At 42.5% G+C, this 7500-nt stretch overlaps 1 protein-coding gene across 6 annotated transcripts in view; it reads left to right on the top strand.

Moving 5' to 3' along the window:
- LOC147467977 (uncharacterized) overlaps positions 1-7500 on the top strand; it is a 455391-nt gene that overhangs the window by 126529 nt on the left and 321362 nt on the right. Inside the window, exon 3 of one of the 6 annotated variants that reach the window (XR_015192676.1) lies at positions 3636-3683. The exons of the other annotated variants lie outside the window; for them this stretch is intronic. The gene's annotated coding sequence lies outside the window, so the exon portion shown is untranslated. Of the gene's footprint in view, positions 1-3635; positions 3684-7500 lie in introns of those variants that run through there. 6 annotated transcript variants of the gene reach the window in all.

Below are 7500 nucleotides of genomic sequence, written 5' to 3'. Positions count from 1 at the left end.
GTATTTTTGTATGATGTTTTAATGTATGTTGTGTAGTTGGAGTTCAGTGTTCTGCAATATATGGACAGCGATATACAATAAGATATTGTGATATGTACATTGTATCGTAATAGGCAATTGCGTATTATGATCCACTTGTTCAAGGTTTGTATGTATTTTACAGTGATATTACAGTGACGTATCGATTACAATTATGAATAACATAACGGAAAGTACTTGTACGGTAATATGTATGGTGTGTGCAACGGTATGTATATATACTTTGTATTATGCTTCTACAGAAATATGCAATATACGTACAATGATATACAGTGTCCTACCTGAACGCACCACCACAGTATGATGCACAGTGACGGAAAATATAATCTATTTTAGGTAGAGGTCGTTTTGCATTTTGTGTTTTTAAATAGAAATGTAAATATGTTGTTTGTGTGATGTCCGTTCAATTATCCCGAAGTTACTGTTGTGAATTCGTTATATAATCATCAGAGTGTGGAAGTACGAAAAATATTAACGAAGTGAGATATTTTGATAACGATGATAGTGGTTGCAAATATCTGCAAGCCTCTTTAATTAACGAATGAAAATCATCGCAACCTCTTTTGTAATTTGTTTGAGATGTCCACTTGATAATGATTACCTCTACGTTGTTGTAATGGGCGTCATTAAACAAGTATGTTGATTGCAATGCAAGTAATGGTGGGATTATTCTTATCTAATTTAGAAGCCGTGAAGGGGGTTGGGAAGTAAGATCTCCCAGTAAGAGCTGTAAGGAAGAGCTAGCTGTTGGGGTGTTGATGTAGTGTCTTCATGGTTTGAATTGGATATAGTGGTAGGTGGGTTTGTCTTGGGCTCGCCCGGTTCCGTCTTTTGTTCTCTCTCTTTTTTTTTCTTTCTTTCTCTCTTTCTCTTTTTTCTTTTTTCTTTCTTTATTCTTTCTTTATTCTTTCATTATTCTTTCTTTTCTCTCTCTTTTCTCTCTATTCTCTCTCTATTCTCTCTCTCTCTCTCATATATATATATATATATATATATATATATATATATATATATATATATATATATATATATATATATACTTTTACCTTCATTTTGTGGTTCTAACCCACAAATAAAGGAACCAAGAAAAAAATCTCTCTCTCTCTCTCTCTCTCTCTCTCTCTCTCTCTCTCTCTCTCTCTCTCTCTCTCTCTCTCTCTCTCTCTCTCTCTCTATCTATATATATATATATATCTATATATATATATATATATATATATATATAGATAGATATAGACATAGATAGATAGATATGAGAGAAAGAGAGAGCAAGAGAGAGAGAGAGAGAGAGAGAGAGAGAGAGAGAGAGAGAGAGAGAGAGCGAGAGCGAGAGAGCGAGAGAGAGAGAGAGAAATAACACAGATACTACGTGACTCTGATCAAAATCGGATCCCAATATCGACTCGTCAGCTGTGGTTGTGCGGAGACCCTGGGGTGGGGGATGGTGGGGGGAGGTAAGGGGAAAGAAGAGGGTGGGGAGGGGCAGGGGGAGGGAGGGCGGGGTTGGTGTTGAAGGAAAGGAGGAGGAGGGGGCGTGGTAGAGGGGAGAGCAAGGGAAGGGAAGGGAAGGAGGGAGAGTGGGGGGCTACAAAGGAAGGAAAGGGGGGGGGGAAGGGGGGAAGGGGGGAAGGGGGGAAGGGCGTTAGGCTCACTCCGATTTTCCTTATCTCCTTTTTGTAAGGCCTATCGGAAAAAGGGATTCCTTTTCTCTCCTCTCACCCAATTTTCTTTTGTTTTTGTTTTTTCTATGCCTCGTGTGATTGTTGTCTCTGTTTACTTGTGATGATAATCGTGTTTTTCCTTTTTTTTTTCTTTCTATTATTGCTGAGGAAGAAATTCGCGAAGAAATCCTTTTGTTCTTGATTTCAACCTGTCTTGTGTTCATTTCTTTCTCTCTAATTGTCTTTCTCTTTATCTACCTTTTTTTCCCTCTTTCTGGCTTTCTTTATTGTCTTTCCCACATTATGTCTCTTTCTTCCTCTTCTTTGCTCTGCCTTACTTTATTCGTTCTTACTGTCTGTCTTTCCTACTTACTCTCTCTCTCTCTCTCTCCCTATCTCTCTCTATGTCTCTCTCTCTCTCTGTCTGTCTGTCTGTCTGTCTCTCTCTTTCTCTCTCTCTCTCTCTCTCTCTCTCTCTCTCTCTCTCTCTCTCTCTCTCTCTCTCTCTCTCTCTCTCTCTCTCTCTCTCTCTCTCCCTCTCCCTCTCCCTCTCCCTCTCCCTCTCCCTCTCCCTCTCCTTCTCCCTCTCCCTCTCCCTCTCCCTTTCCCTCTCTCCCCCCCTCTCTCTCTCTGTATCTATCTATCTATCTATCGACCTATCTCTCTCTCTCTGTATCTCTTTCTTCCTTCATCTCTCTCTACCTCTCCCTTCCCCATGTCTCTCCCTTTTTCTCTCCCTTTTTTCCACGCCATCATCCTTCCTCCCTCTCTACCTTACCTTACCACCTTACCACCTTACCACCTTACCTCCTCTTCCTCTTCCTCTCTCTCACCTCCCATTATCTCCGAATAACACGTCGCCCCGCCATGGGTCGTGTCTGGCGCCGACTGGGGCGAATTTCACGCGCGATCAGACCGGGATGACGCGACGAGACTCTTTGATATCAATTTTATAATGCAACCGCAAGCAGACCCCTGGAGGCGAGTCGTGGATGAGGAAGAGAGGGAGAGGGAGGGGTTGAAGGAGGGAGGGAGGGGGGGGTGAGGGGGTATGGAGGGGAGGGAGGTGGAGGGTGAGGGGGTGGGGTATGGAGGGATTGAAGGAGGGGGAGGGAGGGGAGGGGGTGGGAGGGGGAGGGTGGGATTGAAGGAGGGGAGAGGGGGTGGGGGTGAGGGGAGAGGAGGGGTAGGTGGAGGGGGATGAGGGGAGGTGGAGGGAGGGGGTGAGGGGAGGGAGAGAGGTGGATAGGGAGAGGGAGAGGGTGAGGGGAGGGGGAGGGGGAGGGGGAGGATGAGAGGGATAGGGAGAGAGATCTGAATTGAGGACGGAGGGAGAGGGGAGTAGGGAGGGAGACAGGGAGAGAGAAAGAAAGAGAGAGAGGGGGGGGGAGAGAGATCTTAAGGGAGGACGGAGAGAGAGGGAGAGGGAGAGGGAGAGGGAGGGGGAGAGGGAGAGGGAGAATGAATATAAAGACAGATGTGTAAAGACAGAAAAGGAAAGCAAGGACGGAAGAACAAATGCAAGAAAAAGAGAGAGAAGGAGTTAAAGATAAAGAAAACAAAACCCAAGGAAATACACATCCTTAACAAAAATAAAAGTAAAACCCGAGCACCAACTGGTCCCAACTTCTGCTATATCCTCGATGGATTTGGAAGTTAAATCCCACTTTAGTTTAGTTTGTCCTAATCGCAGGAAGTTTCCGATACGATTTTTTCAAAAGAAATAAATCTCGTGGCTGGTTTTATCTGTTGGTAATGTCCTAAGTTTTTAATTTTTTTTTTATAGCTTTTGGCATGATGAAGTGGGTGTCTTTGGTGATTTAATTGCACATGTCTTAATTTTTTTTCTTCTATATTTGTTTCATCTGGATTAATATATTATGAAATGTTATACATTCTTTAAATCTTATATATTGTTTGTTTTTTCTTTCACAGGTGAGTCATGAATCATACAGAGCGAAGCAACAAGCAAGCAAGTTCGGTGAGTAAAAAGAGGAAAAAAGAAAGAAAGAAAATGACAAGAAAAATATGTACGCGCACACACACACGTACACACACACACACATACACACACACATACACACACACACACACACATACACACACACACACACACACACACACACACACACACAGACACACACACACACACATATATATATATATATAATTATATATATATATATATATATATATTATACTGCATATATATAATATATATATATATATATATATATATTATATATATATATATATATATATATATATATAAATATATATATATATATATATATATATATATATATATATATATATATATATATATATATATATATATATATATATATAATGTCATGGTGCCAATCATGAGTGCCATACCCAAGACTTCGGTATTCTTTCACAGTGCCAAAAAGTACAGAGAGTCTCTTTCTCTCCTGGCAGAGAAAGATAAAAGGAACAGAACGAAAAGGGAGGAAAAGGATACGAGGTGCCAGCGAGTGCCAGAGAGTGCCAGTGAGCATACGATATGTATAATAAAGATAGGGAGGGGGCGTGTGGGGGGGGGAGGGGAGGAGGAGGAGGGAGTGCCTGCTGTGTGGATACATTAAGAAGCGGACGAGATGAAGATGTAGGATGCTGTAGGCTTAGGATGGAAGGGAGGAAGCTGTGGCAAGGAACGGAGGGAGAAAGCAGAAGTGAAGGAGTGAGGGAGAGGAAGAGAGGGGCAGATAGAAAGTAGGAGGGTAGGAATAGAGAAGGATAAAGGAGTGGGAGAGAGAAGGAGGGATTGGGAAAGAGAGGGAAGGGTGAAATAGTCGGATAGAAAGAGAGAGAGAGAGCGAAAGAGGGGAAGTGACAAAGAGGAGAGGAGTGAGGGATAAAAAAGGGGTAGACGAGAGGGGGGAGGGCTATAGAGAAAGCCATTTAAAAGAAACAAGTAGAGAGAGAGAGAGAGAGAGAGAGAGAGAGAGAGAGAGAGAGAGAGAGAGAGAGAGAGAGAGAGAGAGAGAGAGAGAGAGAGAGAGAGAGAGAGAGAGAGAGAGAGAGGGAGAGAGAGAGAATAAGAGACAGACAGACAGACGTAGAAATAAACAAACCGACAGATACAGATACATAGAAAGAGAAGAGAGAGAGAGAGAGAGAGAGAGAGAGAGAGAGAGAGAGAGAGAGAGAGAGAGAGAGAGAGAGAGAGAGAGAGAGAGAGAGACAGACAGACAGACGTAGAAATAAACAAACCGACAGATACAGATACATAGAAAGAGAAGAGAGAGAGAGAGAGAGAGAGAGAGAGAGAGAGAGAGAGAGAGAGAGAGAGAGAAAACAAAGAGAGAATGAATTCCCTTAATTCTCCTCAAATCAAAAGAATTACTGATATCCCTCACCAGTGGCCATAAATTAAACCCCTCTCCCCCCCTTTTTTTCTTTTTTTTCTTTTTTTTTGACTCATCATATCTTTCCCATTTTCATTTACGACCGTGAGTACAAAGGACCCATTTTGGCGAGCAACCTCTACTACCAAGATTTGTGACTTTTCAAGCTTGATGTGTTGGATGTCCTCTGGAGGGCGAGTGTTCTTTAGTCCTAGGAATTAATTTATTGCCTCGGTTTGGCTCTCGGAACAAGGTTTGCTGAAATAGATGCCTCGATCGGAGAGCAAATCGAAAACCGTAATTGGTTCGGAATGTCGGTCTCCGAATCGCGTTCGACCCAGCTGAAGCATGAAGTCTGGGTTGGTGGTCCTTAGAGTTTATTAGTTTTGGCTAAGTATTTATTCCTCTGTTATTATTGTTTTTATGTCTACTGTTTGTACTCCTACAAAACAACGACCGTTATTACGATTTCTGTTATTTTTACTTTTATCATCATCCCATTACCATCACCATTACCAACACCATCATCATCATCATCACCACCACCATCGCCATCATCACCACAATCACCATCACCACCATCCTTAAATTTAACTAAGCCCACTAACCAGAAAACAAAACAAAACAAAACCACACACACAAAACCATAAAAGCAAAGACGAAAGCAGCAGCAACATCAACAACAGCAAAACATAACATCAAAAATAGTTCAACAACAGTGAGTGGCATTATGAGCCTCAACACACAGTACATCAGCGATAAGGAATTGCCTTAACCCGGAACTGAGATAGCGTCTTGTGGAGAGAACAAGGAGTGTTGATAATTACGTAGGTCTTTTTTTTTTTTTTTTTTTTTTTTTTTTTTTTTTTTTTTTTTGGTGGGGGGGGTTAGGCGAGGTGGTAGGGTGTGGATGGGGAAGGGGGAGGGTGTGGGTGGGTGTTTTTGTTTCTGTTTCGTGTGGGTGTCTGTTTGTGTTTGTATTTGTTTTTGGTGTGGGTATGTGTTTGTGTTTGTTTGTTTGTTTTTTGTGTGTATGGTGTGGGGTATGTGTTTCTGTTGTTTTTTCTGGTGTGATGTGGATTTGTGTTCCTGTTTTGGTGTGGACATGTCTTGTAGGGGAGTACCGAGCGCCCATAAATAATGAAAAAAAGAAAATGATTCTTGCTCTCCAGAAATAAATCTCTGGCGGACAGAAAAAATACGACCTTTTCCAAAACGTTTTAGACAATACGTGAGAAAAAAAAATCATTTTCTCCCTCTTCCTCAACCATCCCTCCCCCCTCACCTGAACTCCCCTCCCCTCATCTCTCTTACCTTCCCCCCTCCCCCACCTCTCCCTCTTCATCTATCCTCTTCTCTCCTTCACCCTCCCTTCTCACCTCCCTCTTCGTCTCCCTTTCCTCTCATCCTCTCTCTCCTCATCTCCCTTCCCCTATTCCTCTCCTTCCTAATCTCTCCCTTCCCTTCCGTCTCCCCTTCTTCTCCCTCTCCCCATCTTTAACCCCCTCCCCCTCCCTTCTCTCTCCTCCTCTTCTCCCTCCCTTCCTCCCTCCCTCCCTCCCTCCCTCCCTCCCTCCCTCCCTCCCTCCCCCCCCTCCCCCCCCCTCCAATCACCCCTCGAGACTACTGACGTCACTTCCTCCCCGGGCTCCTCAGAAAGGTGTCCTGGCGTCTTTCTCCTCACTAAGACGTTCTTGTGAGTCTCCTCCCTTTAAATAGCTTCTTAACCTAAATTTGTCTCAGTTAAAGCTATTTCTGTCATTTTGATGCTGCTGTTTATTCTCCTTCTAAAGTAATTGGGATTTGAATTCTTCCTTCTAAGACACGTCAGTATCCTTCAATCTAAGATATATTTTCCTTCTAAAATCCTTTCATTAGAATCCTCTCATTTAGTATCATCTAAATGCTGCTCTTCTATTTCTAAACGATTTTATTTTAAAATCATCTATCTAAAATTCTCTTCTGAATCCAAAGTGATCGTTTGTTTTATCTAGATCCTATCATCTAAAACACCTTTAAATCTAAATTGAAAGTTTTTTTTTCTTTTTTTACGATCTAGTGTCTGTATCTAAATCCTTGTATCCAAAAACATCTAAATATCTAAATCTAAAGTTTGGCACTTGGATCCTACTTAGTCTGTACGTGGATCCGATTCAAGATCCTTTTAGAGAATGTTAATACACATTCAAAGTCAAAGAAGAGAAATGCAAATATCTTTCCCCCCTCTCACTCCATTACCTTTATCCCCATCCCTTTCCCCTCCTCCCTCAGCATCCCCATTTTCCCTTCTCCCAATCCCCTTCCCTTACCCCTCTCCCCTCCCCATCCCTTTCCCATTCTCCCACCCTAATCCCCATTCCTCTCCCCTTCCCCCATCCCCATCCTTTTCCCTTTCCCTTTCCCTTTCCCTTTCCCTTTCCCTTTCCCTT

The sequence above is a fragment of the Penaeus japonicus genome, unplaced genomic scaffold (assembly GCF_977035675.1).
Source record: "Penaeus japonicus unplaced genomic scaffold, GWHDUDI00000001_assembly GWHDUDI00000032, whole genome shotgun sequence".
Classification (NCBI taxonomy): domain Eukaryota; kingdom Metazoa; phylum Arthropoda; class Malacostraca; order Decapoda; family Penaeidae; genus Penaeus; species Penaeus japonicus.
Note: the sequence above shows the minus strand (reverse complement) of the source record. Positions and strands in the feature narration are given on the sequence as shown.